At 46.3% G+C, this 11453-nt stretch overlaps 1 pseudogene; it reads left to right on the top strand.

The window, feature by feature from the left end:
• Positions 1–404: 404 nt before the first annotated feature.
• Positions 405–7526, top strand: LOC123124032 (disease resistance protein Pik-2-like; annotated as a pseudogene).
• The last annotated feature ends 3927 nt before the right edge of the window (positions 7527–11453 follow it).

The raw sequence follows: 11453 nt of genomic DNA, 5'->3' as shown, positions 1-11453 counted from the left end.
TGCCTAATACAACAAAACTGCTATGAAACTCAAATATAACTGCCCCTCTCTGTTAACGCGAGTCCCACCTCTGCATATGGCTCGAGAGGGGAATGGAAAAATCGTCGACGGGAGCGACGCTCGAGAGGGGAATGGAAAAATCGTTGGTGAGGTCAAACAAGATAGCAGTTGCAGAACCATGATATAAAGCACTAAGCAGCCGCTCCCACATGCTAGCCAACACGAATGGGCTCCACCCATGTGTGAACTACGTAGTAATCCCGCCCGTATTACACCATTATTATAGTAACTTATTGTTTCTTCTAATCACCAAACGAACAACAGCTATTAAGATGGTTGGACCGGAGATGGAGATGAGCAAGTTTCTCAGCTATAGGTACTTCCTCACCACCACTTGTGAGAGGCTCATTGCCGTCTACTATTTCCACTGCCCGTTATATGCAAAATCGCAAGCCCAGAGCAGCCAGCAGCCATCCACCGTCCTGAGATCTTGCTGTGAGAGAGCAAGCTAGCAGGATGGAGAACGCGGCGTCCATCGTGAGCAAGTTCGGGCAGGCGCTGGTGGAGGAGCTCCAGGAGATCCGCGGGGTCGGCAACAAGATCGTCCACCTCAGGGACGAGCTGTCCTCCATGAACGCCGTGCTCCGCATGCTGGCCGAGGCCGACGACGACTGCGTCGATCACCTCGTCCGAGAGTGGACGAAACAGGTGCGCGAGCTTGCTTCCGACGCCGAGGACTGTGTGGATATCTACAAGCTCCGCGTCAGGCGCCCTCTGCCACGACTGCCCGTCGACCCCGGCGCGCCGTTCAACTGCGCCAGGCGTTTACTCGGGCACGCCAGGCTCCTACCTGCCATTGTCCGGTACGGACCTCCTCCCCCTCCTCCCCCCTCCCTTTCCAACTCAAGGTCTCTTTTGGTTTACAGGAATTCTAGACGATAAAATTTTTATTTGGAGCGCTTTTGTGTGTAAGAATGGATTTCTATTACTATGTAGGAGAGGAATCAATCTTTCACATTACAATGTATAGCATTTGATTGAGATGCATGTCTTCTCACTTTCTATGATTTAGAAATGGAGTGATCTTTATTTCCTCGCTGCAGGCATCAGTTTTTGAAGCTTTACTTGAAGCGTTGCCTCGCCGCCGATCTGCCAGAACTCCTCGATCGGATGGTCATCATCAACGAACGGCGCGCTCGTTACGGCGTCGACCAGGAGGCACTACGCAGATCGGCCACCTTTGCCACTGTGTCACCGGCCACCGTGTCTGCCCGTGCACTTCGCCCGTCAAACGACCACGACCAGTTCATCGGCCTGACGGATCAGGTCAACGCCCTGGCCGACAAATTGAGGTCAGGGGATGACAAAGATATGAAGGTCTTCTCCATCGTTGGGTTTGGAGGGCTCGGAAAAACTACGCTCGCCATGGAAGTGTGTCGGGAGCTAGAGGTGGACTTCCCACACCAAGCCCAAGCGTCCGTGTCCCAGGCATTTGATGGTGGAAAGGACCTGGAGGGATTGCTTAAGCGCATGCTTCATCAGATGGCGAAGCAGAAATCCGATAACAAGGATGGCATCAAGGAAGAAGACGTTGCTGGCATCGACGGTATGGATGTGCCCGGGCTGACCGGCAAGCTCCAAGATCTTCTCCGTGACAAGAGGTACTAGTATACTATACTTCTCCCTCTTTATTACTTCCTCCGTTCCTTTATATAAGATGTGTTAGGTTTTTGATAAAAATTTCACAATGTAACGTGCATTTCTTCTAATTTCTCATAAAACTTCTCTCGTGACGCAATACTTGTGAACTTGGATCAACTTTACCTCTAGCGCAATACTCTCTGTATTTTTAGGCCCAACACAAGGACATCTTTGTTCTCTAAAAAACATAGACCAATAGATGCGCCTCTTTTACTCCTCCACCCCCCCTTTCAAACTCAAGTCCTCCACCCCCCTTTCAAACTCAAGTCCTCCATTGAATTTAGAGGTGTAGGATTCGCATCCACTGCCCGCCATGCCGAAGAAGGATGGAGATCGCCGGATGGGACTTAGGTGCCGGAGTGGAGTGGAGGGGGTGGAGTCGAGTAGCTAGGGTTTGGTCAAGGGAGTAGACATGTCCGCCTTGCGCTGCCGCTCTCGGGAGAAGGCCGCCCGACAGGAGCGCTCAGACTACTTCCATCAGGAATCCATTACGTCCGCCCAAATGACACATGGATTTGCCGCGAGGTGTGTCGTCGCTGCCTCATCGAAGGTGGTGCGGTCTGTCTGGCGTCCGAACAACGTGGCGGATGCGCAACCGCTTTGTTGGAACGCCAAGGCGCAGGTGAACACATGGGCATTGACCGATGCAAATATGGCGCGGGGTGCTCGCCATTTGAGGCAACGGGCACGGGAAATTGTGGAAGCCCCGGCGGCAATGGATGTTGGCAAGGCAGAGTCTTATTCTTTGTGCCTCGTTTGGTGCACCAGACCGTGCGCCGCCACTGCGTCGTGGTGGTCGTCACCGGTTCCTCCCAGGATGAATCCATCATCGATCTCACGTCCATCGGCACTGTGAAGGCTCCGGACTCCGACGAGGAAGAGTAGGGCATGGGAGACAGGGATGCCTCCCGTGAGTCGGTGCATGTCCTATGTCCTACTCTACCTCGTCGGCGACCGGAGCAACACTTCGAGTTGCACAGCGGCCACCGGACATGAGCACGATGGAGCCAGACGATCTCCGCTTCATTTAGGTATCATGTTGCATGTATCCGTATGAATTTGAGGTTTCCTAATTGAAATATCCGGTTGTGGAAGATATAATTTAAGGCGTGTTTGGCCACTGTCCACGAACGTGCCTCGACGCGTTAGCGGGTGTTTGAGGGGTCAGATTTATTGTATCTGGTTGTAGATGATCTAAATGAGCGCCATGTACGGTCCACCAATACAGTTAAGCATGGGCGCAAGAATACCTTTTACATGTCCACATTTCATTATACCCCCTCCATCCCATAATATACCGAGCATTGGTTTTGGTGGAAGTCATAACTTCACAAACATTGAGTGGGTTTATAGATCAAATTATACAACAACAATAACACCAACAACAACAACAACAACAATTAGTACCAAACAAGTTGGATAGGCCACATGTGAAACCCATAAGATCTTGCAACCAACTCATGGTTCTGGCACATGGATATATAGCAAGTTGTCACTCACCCCTATCCATGGCTAGTTCTCTGGCGATACTCCAGTCCATCAAATCTCTCTTGATAGACTCCTCACATGTCAACTTCGGTCTACCCCGACCTCCCTTGACAATATCAGCATGCTTTAGCCGTCCACTATTATTTGCACTTCTGGAGGCATGCGCTGAATATGGCCAAACCATCTCATAAGACGTTGGGCAAGCTTCTCTTCAATCGGTGCTACCCCAAATCTATCTCGTATATCATCATTCTGGGCTCATTCCTTCCTTGTGGGTCCACACGTCCCTCTCAACATGTCTGCCATACCTAACTGTTGAATATATCGCCTTTTAGTCGGCCAACACTCAGCATCATACAACATTGCGGGTCAAACCGCCATCCTATAGGACTTGCCTTTTAGCTTTTGTGGCACTCTCTTGTCGCCGAGAATATCAGAAGTTTTTCAACGCTTCTTCTATCCAGCTTTTATTTGATGGTTCACATCATCGATATCGCCATCCTTCTGCAGCATTGATCCCAAATATTGAAAGATGTCCTTCTGGGGCACCACCTGCCCATGAAGGCTAACCTCCTCCTCCTCCTCGTGTCGATAGTAGTATTGAAACCGCACCTCATGTACTCGGTTTTAGTTCTACTAAGTCTAAAACATTTGATTCCAAGGATTTCCTCCATAGCTCTAACTTCCTATTGACCCCTGTCCGACTATCAACAACTAGCACCACATCATTCGCAAAGAGCATACACCATAGGGTATCTCCTTGTATATCCCTTGTAACCTCATCTATCACCAAAACAAAAAATGCAAGGGCTCAAATCTGACCCCTGGTGCAGTCCTATTTTAATCGGGAAGTCGTCAGTGTCGCCATCACTTGTTCGAACACTTGTCACAACACTATCGTACATCTCCTTGATGAGGGTAATGTACTTTTCCGGGACTTCGTGTTTCTCCAAGGCCCACCACATGACGTTCCGCGGTATCTTATCGTATGCCTTCTCCAAGTCAATGAAGACCATATGCAGGTCCTTCTTTTGCTCCCTATATTTCTCCATGAGTTGTGGTACCAAGAAAATGGCTTCCTTGGTCGACCTCCTAGGCATTAAACCAAACTAATTTTTTATCACGCTTGTCATTCTTCTTCAGCGATGATCAATGACTCTCTCTCATAGCTTCATCGTATGTCTCATCAACTTAATTGCACGGTAATTCCCAAATTATCCACATCTACAACGCCAAATATGTACCATTTCAAAATATATTTAATGAAACTAAGGGTAATGATTTGGCATGCTAAATCTTGATAAGTTTTTCTATAAACTTTGTCTTACAAAGTTTGACTTTAAAAAAATCTAATGCACTGTATTTTGGGATAGAGCGAGTATTTTCTAACTGTATCAGGTTACTTTTTTTGTACCGCTCTCCACATCCGATACAGCCTCAATGTTCGATCAATTGATGTTGCAACCATGGGCGCATGTTAGTACCATAGTGTAATATAAATTCCTAATTTTCTGTTGGTAGCATATTCCGTATATAGTCAAAATCCTATCTAGAGAGTTTGGTATGTAATTGCCTAATGCCTATATATGAATATATTGAACAGCAGTGACATGCGATTCTGCAAAACTTCTTTCACAAAGTAATAACTCCATATAATGACTAGAGGTTTAAGCCAAGATACAACTTATCAAACTTCATATATTTAGGAATCAAGATAGTAAATTTAAATACCATATTGATGTCTTACTGGAAAGAATATATAGCTGATAAAAGTAAAATCGAGAACTTCTCCAAACCGGGCAAAATAGAGTTTCGTGATTGAAGGCAGTCATTTTTCGTCCTTAGATTGGCTTTACAAATTGTTTTTATAATTTATAGATCAACTTCAATACATTTTAAACAAGGGTACATCAATTTATGTAAATTGATAAACAAAAAAACTGGTAATGTTTCATTTTTTGCAGTTTCAAAACCGATTGTTCTAATTTCCGCATGTATAACATTTTATTTTATTTAAAACCAGGTACCTCATAGTGATCGATGATGTATGGACCATACCAGCATGGGACGCTATCCGCTCCATATTGCCAACTGACAATAAATACAAAAGCAGAATAATTGTGACGACTCGGGTGGACTCGGTGGCGAAAGCTTGCAGCTCAGTTAGTGCGGCTTTAAGGGACTATTTTGTCCATGAAATGAAGCCGCTGGAAAAAGAAGTGTCTAAGCAGTTGTTCATCAATAGAGTGTTTGGCCCTGAGGGTGCCTGCCCCGAAGAACTGAAATCCAGCATGTTGAATATCTTGAGGAAGTGCGGTGGGTTGCCATTGGCGATTGTTAGCATGGCCAGTCTTTTGGCTAGCTACAAGTCGCCAGGAAGCAAGGATATGTGGGACAAAATATGCAACTCCATCGGTTCTCAACTGGAGAGCAACCCTACCTTGGAAGGGATGAGGCAGATAGTTACACTCAGTTACAGCCACCTGCCTCACCATCTCAAGACTTGCATGATGTATCTCAGTATTTTTCCAGAGGACTATGAAATCAAGAAGAAACGGCTACTAAGTAGATGGATAGCAGAAGGTCTGGTCGCCGAGAAGCGGGGGCTGACATTGCTAGAGGTGGCAGAATCCTACTTCGATGAGTTGGTGAGTAGAAACATGATCGTCCCAGCCAACATAAGCTATGATGGGAGGGTGAAGTCATGCCGCGTGCACGATATGATGCTCGAGGTTATGGTGTCAAGGTCCATGGAGGCAAACTTTGTGAGCCTGGTTGGAGGTGAACAGCACGAAGGAGAGTCGCTTGGCAAGATCCGGCGGCTCTCTATCCAAAGCAGTGGTGGGCCAAAGGACGAAAGGAGCATGAAGCATGTCCGGTCGCTCAGCACGTTTCATCCTGAAGGGCACCACCAGCTGCTGGAGAGACTAGGCGATTTTACCCTCCTACGGGTACTCGACCTTGAAGACTGCAAAGCCTTGCAAAACAAACACATGAAGCATGTGTGCCGGATGTTTCTGCTCAGGTTCTTGAACTTGAACGGCACTGACATCAGCAAGATGCCAAAAAAGATCGGCAAGCTTGTGCACTTGCAGACACTGAGCCTAAGGAACACACTTCTCCATTACCTCCATCAATCCGTGACGGAGCTGGAGAAGCTCGAGTCCCTCTACTTCCTTAAGAGGGCGTCGTATGAGGGCTGGAGGCTTCCCTGTGGACTAGGGAGAATGAAGGCGCTTCGCGTGATGGATAAGATGGCGCTCTATGATGATGATGATTCTGACGCTGCCCGAGAGATCGGCGAGTTGACGCAGTTGAGAAAGCTTAATATAACTGTCAACTGCTCCCAAGAGGTACTTCAAGTGCTCATCACCGCCCTGAACAGGACATATTCCCTTCGACAACTCTCAATCTTCGACCGCGGTGATGGGAAGATAATGAACATCCTCGGAGAGATGACCTCGCCACCGCTGCTCCTCCGGTCCATGAAGTTGCGGGGCGAAATCGATGGGATGCCCGAGTGGATTGGGTCACTCATGCACGTTGTCAAGCTACATATCACATTTAGAATGCTTAGCTGCGACGAGATACTTGGCATCCTGTGTGAGTTGCCAAACCTACTGCGCCTCACCCTCGCGTACAGGAGCTGCATCAATGATGCGCTAGTCATAAGCGCCAAGTACCGATTCCCAGTGCTCAAGCAGCTGAGTGTTGACAAACCCTTCTCTCGAGAAGAAATCATTTTTGAGCAAGGGTCCATGGCAATGCTCGAGAAGCTGGAGGTAGGATTCGGTTATCAGGAAACGAGCCTTTCCAGCATCGAGCATTTGCCAAGTCTAAAGGTGGTGGTGCTCGTTTGTTTCAGATCCAACCGTACACTGAATCAGACGGTGCTGCAGCTCAAGTTGGAGAGCGACCGACGCCCCGTGCCAAATCAGTTCAAAGTTGTAGCAAGGTACGTCAGGGAAGGGTTATAATTAAAGGGGCGTGTACCGCCAGCCCGGATTCCTTCACTATTGCTTTCTTCATTGTCTTTTGTTTTAAGGGATGTGTACCGCCAGCCCCGGGAGAAATTTCTTTTCCACTACGGATATCATGCCTTGTGTTCTAGACTAGTAGTCTATTGTAAGCACGGACCGCTCGGACGACCTCCCTTGAGTACTATACTAGTCCGGTGTGTGTGATCTTCGCCGGTTTCCTTAATTAATTCTGCCATGTATAATTTTTAGGTCCGGTTTACCTTATTAACCAGACCAACTCTTTTCTTCTTAATGTAATGCGGGAGCTCTCCGCCCTCCGACAAGGCTCCGTAAAAAAAAGCACCAACCGTGCGTGCCCGTGTACCCAGTTTGCTTATTAATTCGCATTGTAGTCACTCGTTCTTATTATTTAACACCCCTCTTTATCCCAAAGTAAGTGTCGTTGATGGAGTATAACTTTATTTTGAGATGGAGAGAGTAATAAGTAATAAGTAAATAAAGATGTCGTTGCAGGAAATATGCACTAGAGGCAATAATAAAGTTGTTATTTATATTTCCTTATATCATGATAAATGTTTATTATTCATGCTAGAATTTTATTAACCGGAAACTTAGTACATCTGTGAATACATAGACAAAATGAGTGTCACTAGTACGCCTCTACTTGACTAGCTCATTAATCAAAGATGGTTAAGTTTCCTAGCCATGGACATGAGTTGTCATTTGATTAACGGGATCACATCATTAGAGAATGATGTGATTGACTTGACCCATCCGTTAGCTTAGCACGATGATCATTTAGTTTGTTGCTATTGCTTTCTTCATAACTTATACAAGTTCCTATGACTATGAGATTATGCAACTCCGAGGAACACTTAGTGTGCTATCAAACGTCAAAACGTAACTGGGTGATTATAAATATGCTCTACAAGTGTCTCCGATGGTGTTTGTTGAGTTGGCATAGATCGAGATTAGAATTTGTCACTCCGATTGAAGGAGAGGTATCCCTGGGCCCTCTCGGTAATGCACATCACTATAAGCTTTGCAAGCAATGTGACTAATAAGTTAGTTACGGGATGATGCATTACGGAACGAGTAAAGAGACTTGCCGGTAACGAGATTGAACTAGGTATTGAGATATCGACGATCGAATCTCGGGCAAGTAACATACCGATGACAAAGGGAACAACGTATGCTATTATGCGGTTTGACCGATAAAGATCTCCGTAGGAACCAATATGAGTATCCAGGTTCCGCTATTGGTTATTGACTGGAGATGAGTCTCGGTCATGTCTACATAGCTCTCGAACCCGTAGGGTCCGCACGCTTAACGTTCGATGACGATCGGTATTATGAGTTTATGTGTTTTGATGTACCGAAGGTTATTCGGAGTCTCGGATGTGATCACGGACATGACGAGGACTCCAACTACGGAAGAGGGAATCCTACTCCCAGCGGGAGTAGTACTCCCCCCTTCGGCGCGCCATGAGAGGGCCGGCTCTCCCCCTCCTCCACTCCTTTATATACGGGGGAGGGGGCACCCCATAGGCACATAAGTTGATTGTTTAGCCGTGTGCAGTGCCTCCCTCCATAGATTTCCACCTCGGTCATATCGTTGCAGTGCTTAGGCGAAGCCCTGCGCCGGTAGCTTCATCATCACCGTCACCACACCGTCGTGCTGACGAAACTCTCCCTCGACCTCAGCTGGATCTAGAGTTTGTGGGACGTCTCCGAGCTGAACGTGTGCAGATCGCGAATGTCCCGTACCTTCGGTGCTAGGATCGGTCAGATCGTGAAGACGTACGACTACATCAACCGCATTGTCATAACGCTTCCGCTTACGGTCTACGAGGGTACATGGACAACACTCTCCCTTCTCGTTGCTATGCATCACCTAGATGGATCTTGCGTGTGCGTAGGAATTTTTTTGAAATTACTGTGTTCCCCCGTAGTGGCATCCGAGCCAGGTCTATGCGTAGATGTTATATGCACGAGTAGAACACAAAGAGTTGTGGGCGATAATAGTCATACTGCTTACCAGCATGTCATACTTTGATTCGGCGGTATTGTTGGATGAAGCGGCTCAGACCGATATTACGGGTACGCTTAAGCGAGACTGGTTCTACCGACATGCTTCGCACACAGGTGGCTAGTGGGTGTCTGTTTCTCCAACTTTAGTTGAATCGAGTGTGACTACGCCCGGTCCTTGTTGAAGGTTAAAACAGCAAACTTGATGAAAAATCATTGTGGTTTTGATGCGTAGGTAAGAACGGTTCTTGCTCAGCCCGTAGCAGCCACGTTAAACTTGCAACAACAAAGTAGAGGACGTCTAACTTCTTTTTGCAGGGCATGTTGTGATGTGATATGGTCAAGACATGATGCTAAATTTTATTGTATGAGATGATCATGTTTTGTAACACAGTTATCGCCAACTGGTAGGAGCCATATGGTTGTCGCTTTATTGTATGAAATGCAATCGCCATGTAATTGCTTTACTTTATCACTAAGCGGTAGCGATAGTCGTAGAAGCAATAGTTGGCGAGACGACAACGATGCTTTGATGGAGATCAAGGTGTCAAGCTGGTGACGATGGTGATCATAACGGTGCTTTGAAGACGGAGATCAAAGGCACAAGAAGATGATGTCCATATCATATCACTTATATTGATTTCATGTGATGTTTATCCTTTATGCATCTTATTTTGCTTAGTTCGGCGGTAGTATTATAAGATGATCTCTCACTAAATTTCAAGGTATAAGTGTTCTTCCTGAGTATGCACCGTTGCTACAGTTCGTCGTGCCGAGACACCACGTGTTGATCGGGTGTGATAAGCTCTACGTTCACATACAACGGGTGCAAGCCAGTTTTGCACATGCAGAATACTCGGGTTAAACTTGACGAGCCTAGCATATGCAGATATGGCCTCGGAACACTGAGACCGAAAGGTCAAGCGTGAATCATATAGTAGATATGATCAACATAGTGATGTTCACCATTGAAAACTACTCCGTCTCACGTGATGATCGGACATGGTTTAGTTGATATGGATCACGTGATCACTTAGATGATTAGAGGGATGTCTATCTAATTGGGAGTTCTTAAGTAATATGATTAATTGAACTTTGATTTATCATGAACTTAGTACCTGATAGTATTTTGCATGTCTAGGTTGTTGTGGATAAATGACCCGTGCTGTTGTTCCGTTGAATTTTAATGCATCCCTAGAGAAAGCTAAGTTGAAAGACGATGGTAGCAATTATACGGGCTGGGTCCGTAACTTGAGGATTATCCTCATTGCTGCACAAAAGAATTACGTCCTAAAAGCACCGCTAGGTGACAAACCCACTGCAGGAGCAACGCCAGATGTTATGAACGTCTGGCAGAGCAAAGCTGATGACTACTCGATAGTTCAGTGTGCCATGCTTTACGGCTTAGAACGGGGACTTCAACGACGTTTTGAATGTCATGGAGCATATGAGATGTTCCAAGAGTTGAAGTTAATATTTCAAGCAAATGCCCAGATTGAGAGATATGAAGTCTCCAATAAGTTCTATAGCTGCAAAATGGAGGAGAATAGTGCTGTCAGTGAACATATACTCAGAATGTCTGGGTACCACAACCACTTGACTCAACTGGGAGTTAATCTTCCTGATGATTGTGTCATTGACAGAGTTCTTCAATCACTGCCACCAAGCTAGAAGAGCTTCGTGATGAACTATAATATGCAAGGGATGGATAAGACGATTCCCGAGCTCTTCGCAATGCTAAAGGCTCCTGATGTAGAAATCAAGAAGTAGCATCAAGTGTTGATGGTCAACAAGACCACCAGTTTCAAGAAAAGGGGTAAAGGGAAGAAGGGGAACTTCAAGAAGAACGGCAAGCAAGTTGTTGCTCAAGTGAAGAAGCCCAAGTCTGGACCTAAGCCTGAGGCTGAGTGCTTTTACTGCAAAGGGACTGGTCACTGGAAGCGGAACTGCCCCAAGTATTTGGCGGAGAAGAAGGATGGCAAAGTGAAAGGTATATTTGATATACATGTTATTGATGTATACCTTACTAATGCTCGCAGTAGCGCCTGGGTATTTGATACTGGTTCTGTTGCTAATATTTGCAACTCAAAACAGGGCTACGGATTAAGCGAAGATTGGCTAAGGACGAGGTGACGACGCGTGTGGGAAATGGTTCCAAAGTCAATGTGATCGCCGTCGGCACGCTACCTCGACATCTACCTTCAGGATTAGTTTTAGACCTGAATAATTGTTATTTGGTGCCAGCGTTAAGCATGA

The sequence above is a fragment of the Triticum aestivum genome, chromosome 5D (genome assembly GCF_018294505.1).
Source record: "Triticum aestivum cultivar Chinese Spring chromosome 5D, IWGSC CS RefSeq v2.1, whole genome shotgun sequence".
Lineage (NCBI taxonomy): Eukaryota > Viridiplantae > Streptophyta > Magnoliopsida > Poales > Poaceae > Triticum > Triticum aestivum.
The sequence above is the reverse complement of the archived record's forward strand: the minus strand, read 5'-3'. Positions and strand labels throughout refer to the sequence as shown.